Source organism: Leptinotarsa decemlineata, unplaced genomic scaffold (genome assembly GCF_025532065.1).
Source record: "Leptinotarsa decemlineata unplaced genomic scaffold, Ldec_3_MD MMD2_tig00026374_RagTag_RagTag, whole genome shotgun sequence".
Lineage (NCBI taxonomy): Eukaryota > Metazoa > Arthropoda > Insecta > Coleoptera > Chrysomelidae > Leptinotarsa > Leptinotarsa decemlineata.
Genome location: NW_027412710.1, coordinates 1856051 through 1878005, shown reverse-complemented (window position 1 = coordinate 1878005; position 21955 = coordinate 1856051). Strand labels below are relative to the sequence as shown.

Genomic DNA, 21955 nt, shown 5'->3' with positions numbered 1-21955 from the left:
TCAACAGATAGAAAATAAAAATATTAAAACCTTTCTCATCTGGTTTCCTGAAAAAATGAACCTTGCGATTTGAAGACGAATTCAACAAATAATATTTCAGTATGACACATATAAAGATTCAACAAATAATATATTGGTATGAGGCACATATTTCTTCTTATAAGACTGTTATATTTCGTTACTGATGTATTGACCTAGCAATCTTCACACGTTTTCTTGAGAAATGTTTGTGAACCTTGCAATTTAAAGACACATTCAACAAATGAAATTTCAGTATGAGGAATATATTCCTTCTTATAAGATCCAGTGCTATATTTCATAACATATATAAATAAATAAGTATTGAACACTTTATATCTGCTTTCCTGAGGAGATTCAATAAATCTTGCGATTTGAAGACACATTCACAAATAATATTTCAATATGTTGCAAATATTCCTTTTTATAAGACCCGGTATTATATTTCATATCAGATATGATATGTAGACATTAAAACACTTTGTATCTTCTGAGGAAATTCATTAAACCTAGCAATTTGATGACATGTTCTACAAATCGTATTTCATATTCCTTCTTATAAGTCCCAGCATTATATTTTGTAACTAATATTGACTCAGCAACCTTTCAGCTGTTTTCTTGAAAAATGTTCATAAATCTTGCAATTTGAAGACCAACATATTATATTTCAGTATGACCCACATATTTCATTTTATAAGATCCAGTGTAATATTTCATAAGAGATATAAAATATAAGCATTACAAAACTTCACATCTGTTTTCCTGAAAAATGTATGCGATTTAAAAACAAATTTATCACAATGATGGACATGAAAAACAGAAATAGCAGGTTACAAATATCTATGAACGAATTATAAATAACTAGAAACCTCCATATGGAGAAAATTAAAATGCAGACACATATTCAACAGAGTGTCGGACAGAATACTGAGGAAAAAGGAGAGTGAAAAGCAAAACGAGTATCATACTAAAAAGTAATGGTGAGCCTATCTTTATATATCGATGTAATTTTTTTCAATAATATTGAATTCTATATATCCCTAGCCATTTTGAAACTGATGGAAGTGAAACTTATGGCTTCAAAAAACTTTTGAAAGCACATAAGAGTAATGAATGAATTTTGGAAACCGAATTTTTTGATAATAAAATTACAATTACACAGCTAACATACCAACAACGCTTCCCAAACAGACGCTACAAGATCATACTGGTATTGAACTTTCGTGCTCGACAAGTACAGGAGCACTGCCTGCTATAGTGGAACGAAGGCTTGCCTTAAAGAAGAAAGAACCTACAGACAAAGATAAAACTCTCTTCGCGGGCAGTACAGTGGTAAAAGGAGTGTCGTGAATAAAGACAGCCAATTCATATGCATGAACGACCTTAGTAGATTAGTGATGTAGTATTTAGAAAAAAAATAAAATAAAATTAGATATCCAAACAGGTATACTCCAGCTTTAGTTATACTAACCAGTTGAACCAATAATAAAGTATGTCTCAACAATACTTTCTTACTACAGAATCAGAATGCACACATAAGAATCAAGTCAGATACATATTTCTCCAACACATCCCACAAATTGAGATATTAGGCATGTATTGGCAGTAACAGTATAGTTACCTCAGATGAATTTTATGAATTGACATCCAATCCAATATTTGACCAATATCCTGCTTTGTAGGATGTACTAACCACCAACAAATTCATGTACTTTTATTTCAATCATTTACATGAGAAAAAACGTCGCACTTAGATCAAGATAACATATTTACATCAGTGTAAAAGAAATTCATTCTAAGGGTTTCATTTGTGTCCTTGATGTACCACCAACACCATCCAGTAGTGTATCTCCATGTTGATGTTTCATTCCGCATTACAGGACCACGATCATCAGTTCTTGTGTGGGAGCTCTGAAAAAAAATATATAAATTAAATTTATTTCACTAAAAATAAGTTATAGACATTTTTGGATTTCACTACTTTAAAATAAAAAGCGCAGATGAAACCTTTACAGAGGAAAATACTAAATTTAAATAGAAATGTCACATAGTGCAGGCAAAATATAATTTATCAACACACTTGTTGAAAATTTTTTCTAAATATTTCAAAAAACAAGCATTTTATTTTTTGGGAAAGCTAGACAAGAACTTTCACTCTTAAAAACGTATCTCCTTCAATTTAAAGTATTTTATCTTTTCCAAATGTTCCCTTCATTGAATTGACAAAAAATACCCTATTAAATAACAGTTAGTTCAGAAAGAGAGAAAATATTCTTCATTGTCTGAAGAACAAAAATTCTTACTGAAAAAGTGTATCTTATGTTAACAGTTTAAAAAACAGACACAAAACACAAATCAGTCAAAAGACAAACATAATTTAAAACGAGACATTTAACAAAACATGAGTTAGTCGGAAAATAATGAATGAAGGGCCATACAAATAAGTTTTCTTATTAGACATGCAATTTCCAATATGAATAATGCTGAATTGAAGGGGTTATATTTTTAGGAGTGATTAATTTTTGGGAAAGTTTTTGGCTTTCTACTACTCCATCTGATACAAAAAAAAGGGATGAGAGAATATTTGGAAGATTCTCTCATCCCTTTTTTTGTATCAGATGGAGTAGTAGAAAGCCAAAAACTTTCTTTCCCAAAAATGAATAATGCTATTACCATCAGTATTTTATATTTAATAAATTAATGGTCGACAAGGATCTCAATGATGATAAACCATCTTTCTGTTGGACAGTCCAAGTTCATTGGATACGATACGAATTGCATAACATCCACATGCTAGTTTGCTTTAGCGAGCCTCAATATGAATATGTAAATTCAGTCTGCTATTAATGTGTTACCCTTTTGTATGACGTTTGTTTGAAGGTGATTGACAATGTTTCGTGATGAATTTCACTAGTTCGGACTTGCATTGTCTACTATATCATCACCCGAAGATGATTGTAGATACCAACAATCGAAACGTCGTGAACTAACGTGACTTGGAATCTCTACACTTTATTTTTATTATTTTCTTTTTTGCATTCCTTTAATTTTTATTTATTCAATTATTATATTTTTACTTGTAGGTTATTTCACTATCATTTCATTTCAGGTTTATTGTTGCTTAATATAATTGTTATTTTCAACTATTCTTTTTTAATTATTCTTTTTTACTTGTTTCAGGGATTTCAAATCATTTTATATAGTAGACAATGGAAGTCCGAACTAGTGAAACTTTTGTATGACGTTGTTGTGTTTGATTCTCTATAAGAAGTTTAGTATTATTCTGATTCAAGGTATGTGCACCATAGATCTTAAAATATATTCAGGAAACACAGCTATTTTCTGGCTTTGTTTATCATGGTATTCAGGTTATCATGCCTGACGTTTCGCCTTGAACTGCGGTAGAAATTATTAAAGGCGATGTGACAAAGGAAGAAGTGTTCTAGTTGTTGAAGCACAGAGTACCGTATGTGCTCTAAGGACAAGTGTAACACTTCGTCCATAACCTCATTGCTTTTGATACTTTTGATATCTATCAAATACTATAGGCCAGCGGTACTCAACCTTTTTCCCCTTGACCCACATAGTCGCTACTGCTAGACCTTGCGGGCCGCAATAATAAAACTGAACTGAACAAACTTTCAGGTGTTGCGTTATCAGTTAAATACAATAAAAGGCAACTGTGAAAATAAACCATTTATTTAAAAATTAATGTGATGATTGACATTGACACAAACACTTTCACAATTTCTGGACGAATCAAACAAGTACTTGAACTGTGTTTGTTATGTACAACAAAATATTCTTCCTCCCAATTGTCTTGAAATAATCTATTTTCGTCAGAAATTTTAAGTTTTGATTTTGAGGACACGCCAGCCATTGTAATGGTTACGAATTCTCGGCACTAGTGAAAGAAACTCAGTCGACTGACGAACACAATAATTTACAAGTACACGTGACTTTGCACAAGAATGAGATGTTACTAGCTTGAAGACTTGAACTAAAGAGAGACAAGAATCATGATTTTTCTTCCACGTGTTGATGAAACCGGAATTCCGGCATTCTGTTTTGCCAACACCGTTCGCGAGTATTCGAATACTAGGCTTTCCAGTGTTCAATCACAGTATTCGATTTGGGTCAAAAACCCCAACACATTTTTGTGTCGTTATCAGAAAATACTATTGTCAAATAATCTAAAATAATTATATTAGCCTTCAGGCTGCAGAAAAGGCTAAAGCCACTAGAGGGCCGCATAGAAAAAGTTGGCGGAACGCATGCGGCCCGCGAGCCACAGGTTGAGTATCGCTGCTCAAGGCAGCTTGCGTCAAAAAAGGGCAGTTTGCAGGAAGTTTTGCAAGAGTTTTGAAATTTGGTTCTATATGGTATTTTGGGCTGCTGAACACGAATCTGAGGTTTACCAACAAAAGTTTTCACAGGAAATATGTTTTTTTTTTTGCAAAAATTGTGAAAAAAATCGACTTCGTTTTGTTTTTTGCGAATAACTCGAAAACTACGCATTTTGTGTAGAAAGATCACCTATACAAAAAGAAAGAAGATAAAATTTCCTACATTTTATGTCATTGAAGTTTTTTTCTACGGTCAACCATTAGGCCATGGGAGAACGGTTAAAGTGGGGAAAACCCCCAAAACTCCAAAAATCGGGATTTTCGGCGATTTGACACGGAAATGCAATATTGAAGGAATTATTCGTTAAACTCACACTAACTTGTCTTGTAGAAAAACTCTTGATTCATATCACAATTGTCGGTAACTCTTTAAGTAAAATTTAATACATTTTAAAGAACTTTTACAGATATAAGTTGAAACAAGATACTGAAACCCTTTTCTATGCAACAACCTGCTAATTCATCCAGTAGGCAAATGACCTTTGCTGAATACATAGTTTTAAGGTGAAAGCAATAAAAGCTAACGGGAAATTCCTCAATGGAATGATTTGTTTTCAAAGCGGGTGCAATACGACGTCTGCCTCTTCAGGCAAGGAAACACGAAATTTTCAAATACGCTTGTGAAGAACCCCAGTCTCAGCAACGTGATCAACATCTTCAATAACCCCAACGCCTCCCAAGAAGCAGCAATCGCCGCAAGAGAACGTTTTCTGCATGGTTACACAGGGAAAACCACACCCTCGCTCAACCACCTGAGGTTCATCTGCTTCAGCAAGGCAGCGTTCACGCTCAGCTCAAAAGTTAGGAGCTTTACCACCTGGTGCTGCTGCAGCGAGGAAGCACTTTTTCAGGGTCTACCACCAGGTTCAGCACTGGCTTGGTGTGGAAAAAGACCGCAGCTCTCCCTGCGCTTCTAAAGCTGATTTCGTGCAAGTGCACCACAAATTGCCAGCGAAATTGTGGGTGCAGGAAGGCAAATCTATCCTGCTCCTCCTTATGCGTAAATTGTGAGGGCACCTGCAATAACATTAAAACGGTGCAAGAGGAGGAGCAGGACGAGGAGGAAGCCGAAGCTGAGATGGACGATTTGTTGCCGTTGGACATTCCACAAGGAGAAAACTCAGAAGGTAAATGCTTGCAATATCTTAATACTACTCAATCCGTTATTGAAATTTAACTCCCTCCCCTGATTCTATGCTTTTATTTTTTTTTCTTTTACTGATGAAGATGATCCAGATCTTAATGAACGGCCCTCGAAAAAGTTGAGGACGCAAGGAAATCGAAGGTACAATCATTTGAGGGTTGCAGAGAAACAGTATTTTGACAGTCACAACTTTCTAGAGTTATCACAGTTCTCACTAACCCGTTCGAAGAAGAATTCGAAGATTGAAGAATGACTATGATGACAATTTCAACGTTCATATTACTATTAATATACACAAATTTTATTTCGTATGTATAAATGATTCCATGTTTTTATAATCAATAAACTAGGTATTTGAAACTGAATTGAACTTTTTTTCTTTATACTCACTTTTTCATTATTTTAAAAAATACTTTTACACATATTTATGTATGGCTATAATGTACAGAAGTACACATAGGTACGAGTGTGTATATACATATATATATATATATATATATATATATATATATATATATATATATATATATATATATATATATATATATTATTCACCATGTGCCTAAGCTTACTGATCATTCTTTAGTCTCAATGAATCTACAAAATAAAATAACTAATTCGCCAAAAATCTTGAAAAGCTACTGTAATTAGGTCAAGAAAATATGAATAAAATCTGTATCGAGTTAATTGAAAATAATTATTTACTGAATTGTGTAGACATTGATAAATTTCATGATGACTTCATTAGTATAACAGAAGAAACTGTCAACAAAATTGCTCCTGTCAAAACATGCTTTTCACCAAAATAGTCTCTCTTGGTTCGACAGTGATCTTAAAGAACTTACTAAACAAAGAGATAAAGCATATCAATCTTATAGATAAAACAGGTGCAAAAATAATTGAGTTGTGTACAAAAGACTAAGAAATGATGTAGTTAATTTACTCAAAATAAAAAAACAAGAATATTATTACAACAAAATCGATTCGAGTGCAAACAATCAGCAACTTATGTAGAAAATTATCAAATCTTTAGTAGATACAAAGCCAAATTCTAGTGTTTTAAACAATATAGAATTCGAAACAGAAGGTCAAGTAAAGTCCTGAAAGACGTGACTGAAATAGCAGAAACTTTTAATAAATATTTTGAATCGAGCTTAGAAGATATTATTAATTCAATTAACGCTCATAAAGAATGGCAAAGTAAAATCGTTGTGGAGACTAATTTCGAATTTTTTACGCAACTTGAACTGAAAGATCTCACTCTAATTGTTAATAAAATGGAAAATAAATCTGGGGATGAAATTATAGATATCAAGTTTATAAAAAACACTCTTGGGGTGATAGGTCATGTTTTGTTACACCTCATTAATATTTCACTTCAGTATTTCATTAGTTCGGACTTCCATTGTCTAATACAGGGGTCTTCAAACTTGGAAGCCTTCGGGCCATAACGATTTTTTCAGTTTGTTCCAAGGGCCAATTTCTGCCCTCAACTATATTTCTAGACTAGGATAGTCGCAATGTGCGTGACCTAAGCAAACTTACGCTTTTTTGCATTTCAATTATTATTGTGTATTGTGACACTTAACGACATCTAGTGGCGAGTAGTGTTACTATGTACTATCTTTTTCAGCTACCCGCTAGGTGGCATTAGGCGTGATTAAATATTTGGAATTACCGCGTTGGTTCGAGAAAGTTCTGGTTCTAGCTAGTGTATTCCGGTTACCTCGAGATGGCAGTAATAATTGCATATAAAAAGGCTAGCGACGCAACTGCGAGTTAGTCTGCGTAGGAAAGGCGAAGGAAGCGAAACTGTCTATTGTGAAATAAAGTAACACCCGTCAATAAAAGTATTTTCATTTGACTTATGGTTTTTATGTGTGATTTGTTAGTATGGAAAAGAAGCGAAAAATCGACAGTGAATGCAGAATGTTCCATGAAAAATGGAACTTTCAGTATTTTGTGATTGAGTCCAGTAATAAGGCGCTATGTTTAATTTGTAATGAAACCATAGCTGTTCTCAAAGACTATTAACATTAAACGACACTATGAATCGAAACATCTTCAAATTTACTCCAAGTATACAGGAAGTTTGCGGAAGGAAAAATTTGAAGCTTTGAAACGCGGACTCAAATCGCAGCAATCTTTCTGTACCAAAGCGAATACTGGACAAGAGTCTGCAACTCGCGCCAGCTTTCGTATGGCTCTTGAAATCGGAAAACGTGGCAAACCATTTACTGATGGAGAAATGATAAAAGAATGCTTGATTGCAGTAGCCGAAGAAATATGCTCCGAAAAGGTAAATTTATTTAAAAGGGTCAGTTTATCAGCAAACACCGTGGCTCGGAGAGTGCAAGACTTCGCAGAAAATATATCATCTCAACTGTCTGACAAAAATGGACATCATGAGAGGTTTTCTCCAGCATTGGATGAGTCAACGGATGTGTCAGATACTGTTCAGGTGTTGATTTTCATTCGCGGAGTATATAAAAGCTATGAACTGTATGAAGAACTTCTTGATATTGATAGTATTCACGGCACGACAACTGAGGCAGATATTTTTAAGGAGTTGAAAATGTCATTAATAAAAAGAACCTTCGATGGAGAAATTTGGAATCTATAACAACTGATGGAGGCAAAAGTATGTATGGTAAAAATAAAGTATATCCAAAACCTAGAGCTTTCAGTTTTGATAACAAATTATTAACCCTATCGAATGCCTTGTCATGGTAGATTGACCTGAACAGACACCATGATGTTGTGGAATTATTATATTCTTGCAAGTGACAAGTTACCAGTTTATCCATCAACTTAGGTGTTAATAATAATAATATTTATTTCTTTGGTTGAAAAGTACAGTTGACAGAAATCAATGCACAATAAACAAAGAAAATGTCAATTATAAAAGTAAATATAAAACATATATAAATGTAAATAACTACATATAACCATTTTATAAAAGTCAGTCCAAATAATATGTAACCATATTATAAGTCAGTCAAAATAATACAAATAACACAATAACACAAACAGTGATAAACATCCATGAGTAATAAAAGTAACATATAAATGTAACTAGTTATAAACTATAAAAAAGCCAATGAAATATAATCAACACACAATTTCTCAAGTATTGAAAGTAAACACTTTAACCAAATGTGCTGAAGCTCAAGATATCAGGTTAGTTGATTGGTGAATTCTTGAATGGTGTAACAAGTCCTTTGAAATAGCATTTTTTCAGCTGACTTTTGAACACATTAATATTTAGGGAATTCTTAAGAGCTATTGGAAGCATATTGTATAATTTACACCTACTGTACTCTACACTTTTTTCATACAAAGAAGTTCTATGAGCGTTTGGTACGATTAGATCTTTCGAACGAGTATTGTGGTTATGATTTGGAAGAGAGGACTGAAAATTAGATTTATTTTTGAAAACGTATGCACTAGTCTCTAGTATGTAGGTGCTGGCAACTGTAAGAATTTTTAGCTGTTTAAAAGCATCTCTACATGAATCACGATACCCTAGCTTAGCTATTATTCTAACTGCATATTTCTGGAGGAGAAATATCCTTTCAACAGAAGCACTCATACCCCAGTTGAGAATGCCATATCGAAGATGTGAATGGAAGTTAGCATGGTACAATGTTAAGAGTATACTAGAGCTGCAATGATTTGACATGAATCTAATAGAATAGCAGCTTTTCTTCAGTTTATTGCATAAGGTATCAATATGTTGGTTCCATATACATTTTTTATCCAGAACAATTTCTAGCATATTTACAGTTACTACAGGACTGATTGATTTTTCACTATTTTCATATAGTATCACATTCGAATCCCTTTGACCATGTCTGCTGAACAATATGGTGTTAGTGAGTTTCAAGTTGTTCTTTTCAGCCCACAATATGATTTTATCATATACAGGGCTTTTCATGAAGAGCGTTAATTAGCCGCTTCTGGCAAACTATTCAACGGATCAACCTGAAAATTCCACAGTATGCATAAGTCAATATGACCTAACACACCTAAAATATTTTAGACGAAGCGGCGTTGCCGCTTCTACTATAAAGTAGCGGCTTCTTTGATTTTTCAAATGAAACACCCCGTATATAATATCATATTATGATTCATTATCACTTTGTCAACAAATTCATATACTATTTCCCTATACTTATCTATTACCGTTTAGAAGATATAAATTAATTTCGATATTTTTTTTACCAAACATGAACTTTTATAAATGCTGATAATCTTGAACTCTCTTGCACTAAAACTATCAAATTTGAAATGGAGTGGAGTGATACTATGAGTGGAACTCAATTTTTTCAAATGGAACACACTGTATATTTCAACATTTTTGAGCTCTACATCCAATTTTAGATTAACTTTGTTCAGATAATACTATTTCAATTTTGAACCGTTTTCGAGATGAACTGTTTCAAACGGAAATTGACATGGTTCATCACTCATTTTTGTAAAACAGATTTGGTTTGATGTTTCTCAATTAGTCACAGATAATACAATGAAAAGATAATTATTAAATACTCCTCAACCATCGAATGAAACTTCTCTTCAAACAATAGTTTTACTAACGCTGAAACACGAACTGAAAATAATAAACCCATAAATTATTGAGTTAATTTAATCGTCAGTGTATTTCAGAATCTGTTCAAACACAAAACACATCTCCACCTCTACTTAAACAAACATGTAATCTCTTCAAAAGATTGTCATGTGTAGCGCTTCTGATCAAGTCTGGAGTCAAACTATTGAAAGCAGTTATAACTATCGATTTCATATCTTCCATTGTTGTTATTGGAGTAGAGTAAACCATATTTTTAATGAAACCCCACACAATTACCATCTGATGTTCTAGGAGGCCAACGAAAAGGTCCATTATCACCAATCCATCTGTCTTCGAAGATTTCGGTTAAAGCTTCGCTGACTGAATGAGAATTATGGGGTGGAGCACCATCCATTTGGTACCATCCACGTTCTCTTCCTGGTCTATTATTTAAAATCATTTGAATTCCATTCCTCAGTAAATCTTCATATTTTGATGCATTCAAATTATCATCATAAAACTCGATATAAAAAATTGACTCGTTCTTTATAGCACAAAATACATTGAATTGCCATCTTTCTTGAAAACCCTTTGGCGGACAACATGGGGATTTTCTGGCGCCCAATAATGACTGTTGTGTCTATTGAAAACTCCATTTTTTGTGAACTTGGCCTCATCTGTCCATATGATATTGTCAAGGAAATGTTCATCCTCTTGAGTCTTGACAAGTAACCATTCAAAGAATTCCACTCTATGAGGTAAATCAGTCTCTTTCAAATGTTGGACACAGTAGAACTTATAGAGATGCCATTTATGCTTATTAAGAATTCGACAAATGTCACGTTGGGTATACCTATCTCCCTTTCAGGCTCGTGCAGAGAAGTATTTGGAAATGCATGAAAATATCCCAAAACTGTTATACCATTGTCATCATCATCCACTTTAGTCTTCTTACGAATGATTTTTGGACGGAAGGTTCCATTCAACCTACAGTTTTTTAGTAGTCGATTTATCACATTATTATTCGGCTTCGGAAGTTGTGGGTATCTTTCATGAAATACTCGGCATGTTCTACTTGCAATTCTATTGCACTCACCATAAATTATTGATAAATTCAAGAAATCTTCATTACTGTATTATTCTATTATAATTGGCAGCAATCACAATCAGTCAAAACCACCAACGAAAGTCTGACGTTAAATAATTGGTTTATTTATTTTTCCAAAGCACACTATTAAAAAATATTAATGTGTACTGTTGTACGTTAGAGACTAATACCTCAATGTATACAAATTGTAACTTTTTCTAAGGTAGGTACATACCAATTTCGAATTGACTGATCTGAGACAGTTAAAAAACTGGATCAAAAAGAAATATTACTAAGTATAAAAAAAATGTTGAATATCTAAAATAAGTGATGAATTCAAAAAAACGAGCATGAAAACCACGTCAGTTTCCGTTTGAAACAGTTTATCTCGAAAATGGTTCAAAATAAAAATAGTATTATCTGAACAAAGTTAATCTAAAATTGGATGTAGACCTCAAAAATGTTGAAATATACAGGGTGTTCCATTTGAAAAAATTGAGTTCCACTCATTTTTTCATGAGATCAAAGTATCTGCATTTTTTGAAGACCCTGTATGAGGCAAATGAAAATATGACTCGGAGTGAAGATCCTCATAGTATCACTCCACTCCATTTCAAATTTGATCGTTTTAGTGCAAGAAAGTTCAAGATTATCAGCATTTATAAAAGTTCATGTTTGATAAAAATAATATCGAAATTAATTTATATCTTCTAAACGGTAATAGATAAGTATAGGAAAATAGTATATGAATTTGTTGACAAAGTGATAATGAATCATAATATGATATTATATACGGGGTGTTCCATTTGAAAAATCAAAGAAGTCGCTACTTTATAGTAGAAGCGACAACGCCGTTTCGTCTGAAATATTTTAGGCGTGTAGGTCATATTGATTTATGCATACTGTGAAATTTTCAGGTTGATCCGTTAAATAGTTTGTAAGAAACAGCTAATCAACGCTCATCATGAAAAGCCCTGTATATCCTCAGCAGTTTTATGGAGTGCCTCCATGTTGTCTTCAACAATCAAAATATTTGTATCGCAGCCTAACTTGCAACGAATACCGAGTTTGTTTTACTGATGAACGTAATTAGATCATTAGCAAATAACAAGAAAAAAAGGGGGCCTAAATTCGAACGCTGGGGAACTCTCTGCTTTATATCACAATCATCGCCTGTACATTGACCAATTCTCACTTTTTGCCTCCTACCTATAAGATAAGATCTCACCAAATCATGTGGTACCCCTCTTACACCTGATCTATAAAGCTTAGATAGTAACAGTTCATGGTCCACACAATCAAAAGCACGTGAGAAATCTATAAAAAGGCTCATGACACATTTTTTCCTGTCAAGAGCATTAACATTCTCGACTGAAATTCACATGGGGCTGACTCTGTACTCTTGGATTTAGTGAAACCGTGCTGTGAGGATGACAATAATTTGTTTTGTTCGTAAAACATAGTCAACTGTTGTGTTACAGACTGATTGCATCAATAGTATCCAGAGAGATTTATAAACATATACATACAATCATGTATGACCACGTTTACACTCCTTTTATTAATGTACTTATATACAATCAGGGCCATCAATCGACTGTTCAACCCCAACGTTCTCTGATCTGGAGATCGTTCTCCAGGCATGCGCCCTTGGCACTCTACCAGCGGCGTAGCAGCCACATTCATTGCACTATTGATATTTTATTCTCATGATTATGATTTTGATACAATTTGCCATTTTAACTTTTTCACACAAATTCAACTGCAATTTGAAATAAAAAAAAATTATTACCTGATTTGCATGCTGCCTTCACTTCGGTTCATTACAAAATGACGAAGTCGGAGTCACTTTCTAGGACCAAGATATTCTGAGAGTGTTGGTTATCCCTTCAGACATTCATCTAAAAAAGCGTTTCTTCTGGGACCAAGCTGAAAAAAAAGTTCATGAAAATATAAATGTCATGCTTATCAATGCGTATAATAAAATACTAGCTAATCACTGTCTTGTACAGACTACAATATATCCTAAGTAAGAATAATTAGGAATAAATACACAGAACAGCAAAGGAAGCTATTACAAATTTAGTGTGGAAAATATTCATTCAACAGATATAAAGTTTTTTAATTTGATTACAAAATTGAATATTTCGAAATAAAATTTGAAAACATTCATCTCTCCCAGCTACCTACACTGTAGGCTCTGGGAAAACAACTTTTTCCCGGCCAATACCTCGCTGGATATTGAATTATATATGACAGACATTTATGCAAGATACCTAATCGGGGTTAGCCCTGCAGGTGTTTCTTGTTCATCCAGCAGCAGGACTAAGCTGAAATTATTCAAGTAGATCACCTACAGGCCTGTTTCGAGGTATTACCTTTCATCAGTGCAGGAACGATCCTACATAAACAGTAGTGTTTTTGGTACCCGATTAATTTCAACTTGGTTCCGCTGCCTATACCGGTTGTCCCACATTTTATGTGACAGGCAATATCTGGTTTGTTGAAGGAGATACACAAAAATGTTTCATACAAAAGTTTTAGGAGTTCATGAGAGCTATATTCTGATATAATTTTTAAATATACGGGGTGTTTGGTGTAGGTGCTACAGACCAAAATTCCATTTTTTAAAATAGAACGCCCTGTATATCATTACATATTCAGATGCTACGTTAAATTCTGATATCATTTCATGTTTGGTTTTTGAAATTCGGTTACGGCGTTGTTGAGTTATTGCACTTTTCCTTAAATATAAAGTTTCAAAAAAACTTACTTACTCGTACACGAATCCAGTCTATATCTTTTATTAAATTGAACCAGACTACTACTGAATACAAACCATTATTCTCACCTCTACGATATGATATCGATATCAGTTGAATATAATATTGAAATTCTTGAGAATGTGACTAACTTGAGGGTGAATTGCTTTATATTGCACAATTTCATCAAGTAGCTTATGCTTGTTGATGCCATAGTAACAAATGTTGTTGAATTGTATCTACTTGTCAGTTCGATTCAGTGATTCTTTGCAAAACAGTAACTGTGTTCTTTGTGCGAAAACTCCAGTATGCCTTTCGCGTTTAGTCCAAGTGATTGCATTGATATGTTATTAATTTTTGGGGAATGTCAGAAAAACTGCCGTCAAGCACAACGTCTATACCAAGAACGTTTTCCAGACAGACCCATTCCGTCACGAATGACTTTTTCGAGAGTTGTAGAAAAATTGCGAACTGGGTCATTTCCTTCTACTATAAAGCATCGTCATCATACGAGATCTGTTAGAACTGAAGATTTAGAGATCAATGTGTTGGCTTATATTATTATTCATCCACATGTTTCTATCCGTACTCTTGCAGAAGAAGTCGGTGTGAGTAAATCTAATGTACAGAGAATTCTGAAAGAAAATAAATACCACCCATTCAAAATTCAGTTGGTACAAGGTTTGAAACCCACGGACTTTGAACGACGACTTGAATTCATTGCTTGTATTCAGGTAATATTACATGAAAGTCCTAACATATTCCGCCAAATTTTGTGGAGCGATGAATCGCGATTCCACAATAATGGAGTTGTGAATCGACATAACAGTCACTATTGGTCTCAAGAAAATCCCCACTGGGTCCGCGAAAGTAATTTTCAAACTACTTGGGGTATTAATGTATGGTGTGGATTGTTCAATGGCCGCATCATAGGACCTTACTTTTTCAATGAAAATCTCAATGGATTGCGATATTTACATTTTCTAGAAAATGATTTGATCCAGTTGATGGAAGATATTCCCATAGCAGAACGACAAGGAATTTGGTGGCAACAAAATGGTGCTCCTCCTCACAATTCACAGGTTGTTACTGAATATCTGGATAGAACGTACCCAAATAGATGGATTGGTAATAAGGGTCCAATTCGGTGGCCGGCTCGTTCCCCAGATTTATCACCGCTTGATTTTTTCCTATGGGGTTATTTAAAAGATATTGTTTTCACTACTCCCCCTTTGAATGTGGATGATCTGAAAATGAAAATTCGACTAACGTGCAGTGATATTACGCCTGATATTATAAGAGCGACTTGTACGAGAGAAGTGATTCGACGTTTCGAAGCCTGTATAATATCTAATAGGCATCACTTTGAACAATTTTTATGACTTACTTCTAGGTACCTACCATTCTTATGAAATGATTTATCAAGTTATATTATTTACATTGTTATTAATTAAAGATTTGTTTTCGAATACACCTCTTTCAATTTCGCAATTGTTTCATATTCAAAATGATTCCTGACTGAATTCCACGACTCAAAATTGAAACCATTACTTCGAACACCCAAAATTTTGACTAATTTTCATGTGATCTGATGCAGAGAGAATAATTGTATGAAATATTTTTAAAAATAATAGTCGTTCTCAAGACTTTACATTTTAAGCAATAACTCAACAACGCCGTAACCGAATTTCAAAAACCAAACATGAAATGATATCAGAATTTAACGTAGCATCTGAATATGTAATGATATAAAGGGCATTCTATTTTAAAAAATGGAATTTTGGTCTGTAGCACCTACACCAAACACCCTGTATATTTAAAAATTATATCAAAATATAGCTCTCATGAACTCCTAAAACTTTTGTATGAAACATTTTTGTGTATCTCCTTCAACAAACCAGATATTGCCTGTCACATAAAATGTGGGACACCCGGTATAAAACCTTCTTCTAAGAAGAGAAAAATTGTTAACTAGTAACAGCCCCATCTCGTGAGCAAAGCCTCAAGCGTGGAAGAAATCCCATTTACCGATACTCTAAGAGAAATCAAACCATGTCTGCAGACTGTATTGAGGAAAAATACTGGAAAATAAATATTTCGAAACAAAATGTATCCAGGGAAGTAGTTGGATTCCGGCAGGTATTTATCAGAAGCTACGGTGTAGATAGTTGGGAAAAATAATTATTTTGAGATTTTATTTAGAAAAATTCATCTTCTAGTCTAATGCCAACGTTGAACCTAAAAAGCCTAGGTTTGGCAGGGTTATTCGACCTCCTGAAAAATTGAATTATGCCTTGGGGAGATGTAATAAAATAAAAAATTAAATTAAATGTGATAATTTCTAGTCATATTTTATAGTGACTGGAAGTTACAAAATTAAAGGTACTGAATAGAATAGAATTTATTCGTCATTAAAAACATTACACACATAATATATAACATTTTATCAAACTAGTCAGTTGAATATAGTTGATTTGATAATAAAATTGTGAAGATAAAATCTAAAAGCTGACAATGTTAAATGTGTTGTATAAATTCCTCATATAGTTGATGTGAAGATAAAATAATAAAATTGTAAAGATAAAATAATAAAAATTCCAAAAGCTTCATTGTTAAATAATGAAATTATAAAGTTGACAATGTTAAAAGTTTATAAATTCCTCAACAGAATAAAATCTGTCCTTAATCTATTGAAGTTGTCTATATTTCCCAATATTTTTGATGCTTTGTTAAAACAGATGACACCTTGATAGCTTGCAGAGTCCTGCCCGATGGTCAACCATGAATATTGTAGCCTCAGTTCATAACCCCGACGAGTGTTGTATGCATGTATCATATTTTGTTTTGTGAAGAGGGATACATTTTTTTTATATTTGAAACTAATAATAGATAGATAGATAGATCTTTATTTAAATAGGATATCCTAATAATATACAAATCAACTAGAATGGTAGAAATAAAAAAAAGGTATGTGTTACATCTAGAAATGACTTAAATGTATGACAAACATAAGTTCAATAAAATATTTTTAAAGACATTACTACAAAAACAGCAACATTATACATTCGAAAAATTTCAATGCAACATGTAGAAAGATAAATTACATAATTATTTGAAATATAAAACGAACATTAGATGAAAGGAATTATACAAATTACAGCTACAGGTAACAAAGACATAATACATATCATATTTGTTCATTTAAAACAAATTTCTTCAGTTCATTTTTGAACATGTTAAGAGATGGGCTATTTTTAATTGCATTAGGTAATTTGTTGAACCGATCAAAACCCTTGAAAAACAATGAGTTCATAGTATTTTTGTTTTTTGTTCTGTTAATATATAAGTTATTATTATTTCGAGTGAAGTGGTGGTGAATATCGTGATGAAAGACAATATACTGATTAAAATAAGATGGTCCTAAATTGTTCAATATTTTGTATACGAAGATCATTGTGAAGTATAGCAGTCTTTGGGAAATGGATTGCCAATTTAAAACATTGAGCATAATAGTGATAGGAGTAACTCTACGGCACTTCAAAATGATTCTCATACCACGATTCTGAAGTTTTTGGAGTTGAGACAATTTATTCTGATTGAATAGATATAGGATAGAGGAACAATAGTCGAAGTGTGGCTGAACAATTGACTTGTAAACTGTGATACTTGACTCCGTTGAAAGATTATTGGCAATTCTAAAAAAAAAGAATAATTTCTTTGAAATTTTTTTATGAATATACTCAAAATGTTCATCAAACGATAGAGTGTTATCTATCTGGAATCCCAGATATTTAGTTGAATTCACTATTTCAATTTTGTCATCATCAATGTTGAGATTGATAGTTTTAGAGTCTATTTGGCTGTATTTAAACTTGGTGGTGATTATCATCGCTTTAGTTTTCATCACATTCAGCTTGAGTTTATTAATTTTTAAATACTTGTTGACACTTGCTAGAGTATTATTCATTTTTTGTATAGCCATCGTAAGGTTCACATCGCTACATGCCAATAGAGTATCATCAGCAAAAACGTTCATAAATTCACAGTCGACAAACAATGGCATGTCGTTTAAATATAGTATGAATAGAAGGGGTCCCAGAACACTACCCTGGGGAACTCCAACGTAATTGTCAATTTCACAAGAGAACATGTCTTTAACTCTTACCCGTTGTTTTCTGTTGGTCAAGTAATTAGATAACCAATTATACATAATATATAGAGTGATGGTAGCGTCAATATACCCATTTTAATAAAAGTGTTCTTAGATGATTCTCTGTGGAGTGAGCCAGAAATACATCTTATTATTCTTTTTTTGCATTTTGAATACTTTTATCGAGTGTGCTGAATTTCCCCGAAAGGTTAATCCATAGGATATATTAGACTCTATAAGTCCAAAATAGGCCAACTTGAGTACTTGATGGGATACTGTTCCACGTAGTTGCCTGAGTACAAAGCAAACGCTACTTAATTTGGACGTCAAATAGTTAGTGTGTTTTTCCCAGGTTAATTTTTGGTCAATTATCAAACCTAGATACTTATATTGGCCTAAGTGCTCTTCATACCTATTATTTATTTTTATTAGGGGACATTAGTCTAACAAAACGTTTTTTTGTTGATAATTCATGAAAAAGGTTTTATTACCATTGACTAGTAGACCATTATTTGTACACCACTGAGAGAATTCATGGCAGATGTATCTGCAGTCTGAACAGAAAGAGATAGTTCATTTTCTGCTATTATTTGATAGGTATCATCTGCATAGATTGTTTTATGGGAAGATACACATGAATACCCTATATCGATCATAAATATTATAAAGAAAAGTGGAGCCAAGGTTGAACCCTGTAAGACTCCTATTGAAACAGGGGCAGGTTGAGATTTAATTTGCGACCTTTGTTTTAAATAGGAGGCTACCCATTCATTAGCCACTCCTCGTATTCCCATTCGATTCAGTTTCTCAAGCAGCAGCGCATAGTCAACTGTATCGACTGTATAATATAAACATCTGAAAATTCTAATTAGTCAGCAACTTACATTTATAAGTTTTGGCCATCAAATATGATGAATGAATGAAAAAAAATTATATTCTTAGCTTTCTTTAGAAAACTTTAAATTGTTTGTTCTTGGCGGATATCAAAGGAAAGCTATAAATTGAAAGAGTCTTATTTTTGGGAGTGACTAATTTTTGGGAAAGTTTTTGGCTTTCTACTACTCCATCTTGATACAAAAAAATGTGGGAAGGATTTAATTCCGTAACCTTTGCTTGGAATACAAACTGAGTAGAAAAATGTGTTTTTTGTGTTCATATAAAAGTATTTGTTTCGACAGAATTTTTCTTTCATGTAATTCAATATTTATATGAAAGTAGCTGTTTCTTGAGGGTTTTTTCTTCCAGTTTTTGTCTGAAAGCTACTTCTTTGCATAATCTACACATCTATGGATAGAGTTACTTCCTTCAAAATTTATTGTTTCCTTCTGTTCTTTGGAAATTCCCACATTTTTTTGTATCAAGATGGAGTAATAGAAAGCCAAAAAATTTCTTTCCCAAAAATTAGTCACTCCTAAAAATATAATCCTTTCAATTTAAACAAGATTCCTTTTGGCTGGGATATAACCAAATAAGTGAATGAATCTCTTTACGATGTCATCGATGAAATAAGTAGATCAAACTTATTCCGTGACATAAAAATCGTAAGTTTAAATTATAGTATATAGTTATAGTTCAATGTATAAGTTTGAAAATGCACTTATAGGACGAATAATTACGAATTACACAAGTATAGTGTTAGCTAGGGTCAATTTTTTTGAAAAGTAAAATAATTTTCAAAGTTTTTGGTGTAAAGTTATTTTTATTTTTTGTTAACACCGAAAATTACTCAACTTGATATTCAATAATTTCAAATCATAAAACATCAAAAAAAAATAGGTATTTCGGAACAAGCTCGTTGATTTTCTGGAAATTTGCTTGTCCAAAATAATTCTCCAAAATAATATCCAGAGAATCAACGAGTTTGTTCCAAAATACCTATTTTATTTTGATGTTTTGTGATTTGATATTATTGGATATTGGGTTCTTGTTACAATACTGTATAATTTTGAGTAATTTTTGGTGTTAACAAAAAATAAAAATAACTGCACCAAAAACTTTGAAAATTATTTTACTCTTCTAAAAAATTGACTGTGGTCAACACCATAGTTGTTTGATTCGTAATATTCAGTGTTTTACTATATTTTGTTGGAGCATGTTTAGTTTTAGGGGATGCACAAACTTTTATCAAGAATAACTTTTTGTCGAAAAGCCCTTAATAAAGAAGTTTCCCATATGATGCATACTTTGGGGATTACACTGTGTATGTCTCAAAAATCTCGAAAGTCTAGTTTTTCATCAGTACCATACTACTTCAACTTATTGATTGCATTCGTGAACGTATGGTATCGACTCTATTGGGAAATTGGATATTGAAAAAAATGAACGTGTTCTAAAAAAATAATGCAAAAAACATGAATGGTAAAAACGAAATTTGCAAATGGTGGTCTACTTACATGCAAATGAAATGTGTACAAATTCCTTTTGAAAATCAATAATTCGTAAACAACGACCGTAGAGCCTCGATACATCATCAGAATAATTATTCAATGAAAAAATATGTAACTACAATTATATTATTTTTTGATTACTGAATTTAAATGAACAAAACCGTCGACTAACGCCCACTACGCCCAACCATAATGAAAATCGTTGCACTACGCCCACCAACAAAATCAACTACTGACAAGTGACTAATGACAATTGAAATGAAGTGTTTTCTGGCCTCAGAGTAATAATAAGACACAGAATTGCCATGCCTTTACCTATACAATACATGTATTTTGAAGCGAGTATCGTACAATTTATGGGCGGGGGTGGCGGGTAATGAGGGTTTATGGAGAGTTTGTTCACATTTGAAGTAAGTTGGACCATAAAACAGTGGCGGTTGGTTTAGTTGATAATCCCAGGAATATTATATATTTATAAAATAAATCATTTCTGGTGAAAATGTATTCTATTTGAATAGTTACTACAGGAAATCAGATTTTTATTAATGAATATGGAAATGAGGCCAGTTATTCTACCATCTACTAAATTTTTATTCATATATGGCTTTATAATAAAGCGCGTGGTTTACTGGGTTGAAATTAAATTATTTCAAATGAACTAATTCATAACAATGATAAATGTTAATTTCAAAAGTAATAAACTTTGCTTCATATAATCAGATAAAAAAAATTGTGATTCAATCTCAGACTTGATGAACAAGCGGTACGGTTTGTGAGGTCCGATATAAAGAATTTTCGATTTCGATATTTATAATTACGATTGAAGTTTGATATAATTATGTGATTTCATTCAAAATTTGGTATCTAGGGGTCTTTGTGGACCGACATTATGTTGTTGTTTTTTTTTCAATAATTCATACTGGTGAATTCTATAATTACGAAAAATCATTAATGTAAATGAAAAAAACTGTATTCAAAAATGAAAAATATGTTTTTCATATGTGTGCCATAAGTCATTCATTCTGTGATCAACAGATTAAAAAGCTTTCTACTGAATGTTCAGTTTGTATACTAAATAGTTATTCTTCTGCAACCGGTGTTATATCTGTTATTGCTCACTCAACAACTAACTTACGTCACACAAATAATATGATTTCCGTTTTGATTTTATTTTCTTTGCACGAGGCTCTCGCGTTGCATACAGACAATATTCAATAAGAAATGACTTTTGTCATTGTTTCGACATCTTTTTGGTTGGGATATGTCAAATAATGAAATAATATAAATCTAGTTTCGAAAACTTCATTTATAAGAATAAGATCAAAAAAATGATCATTAAAAACATCAAAAATATTCTTTTTCATAATGTCGGTCCACAAAAACCCGTAGATACCAATTTCAAATGAAATCATGATTTCTAATCAAAAATTCTTC

The 21955-nt window shown here is 32.7% G+C and overlaps 1 long non-coding RNA gene across 1 annotated transcript; it reads right to left on the bottom strand.

Annotated features, from left to right (window-relative positions):
- Positions 1-1446: 1446 nt before the first annotated feature.
- LOC111510239 (uncharacterized) lies at positions 1447-20755 on the bottom strand. The gene is made up of 3 exons (XR_002722750.2): positions 20528-20755; positions 13015-13151; positions 1447-1929 (listed from the first exon to the last, which is right to left on the bottom strand). It is a non-coding gene; the product is annotated as an uncharacterized lncRNA (long non-coding RNA).
- Positions 20756-21955: the final 1200 nt, after the last annotated feature.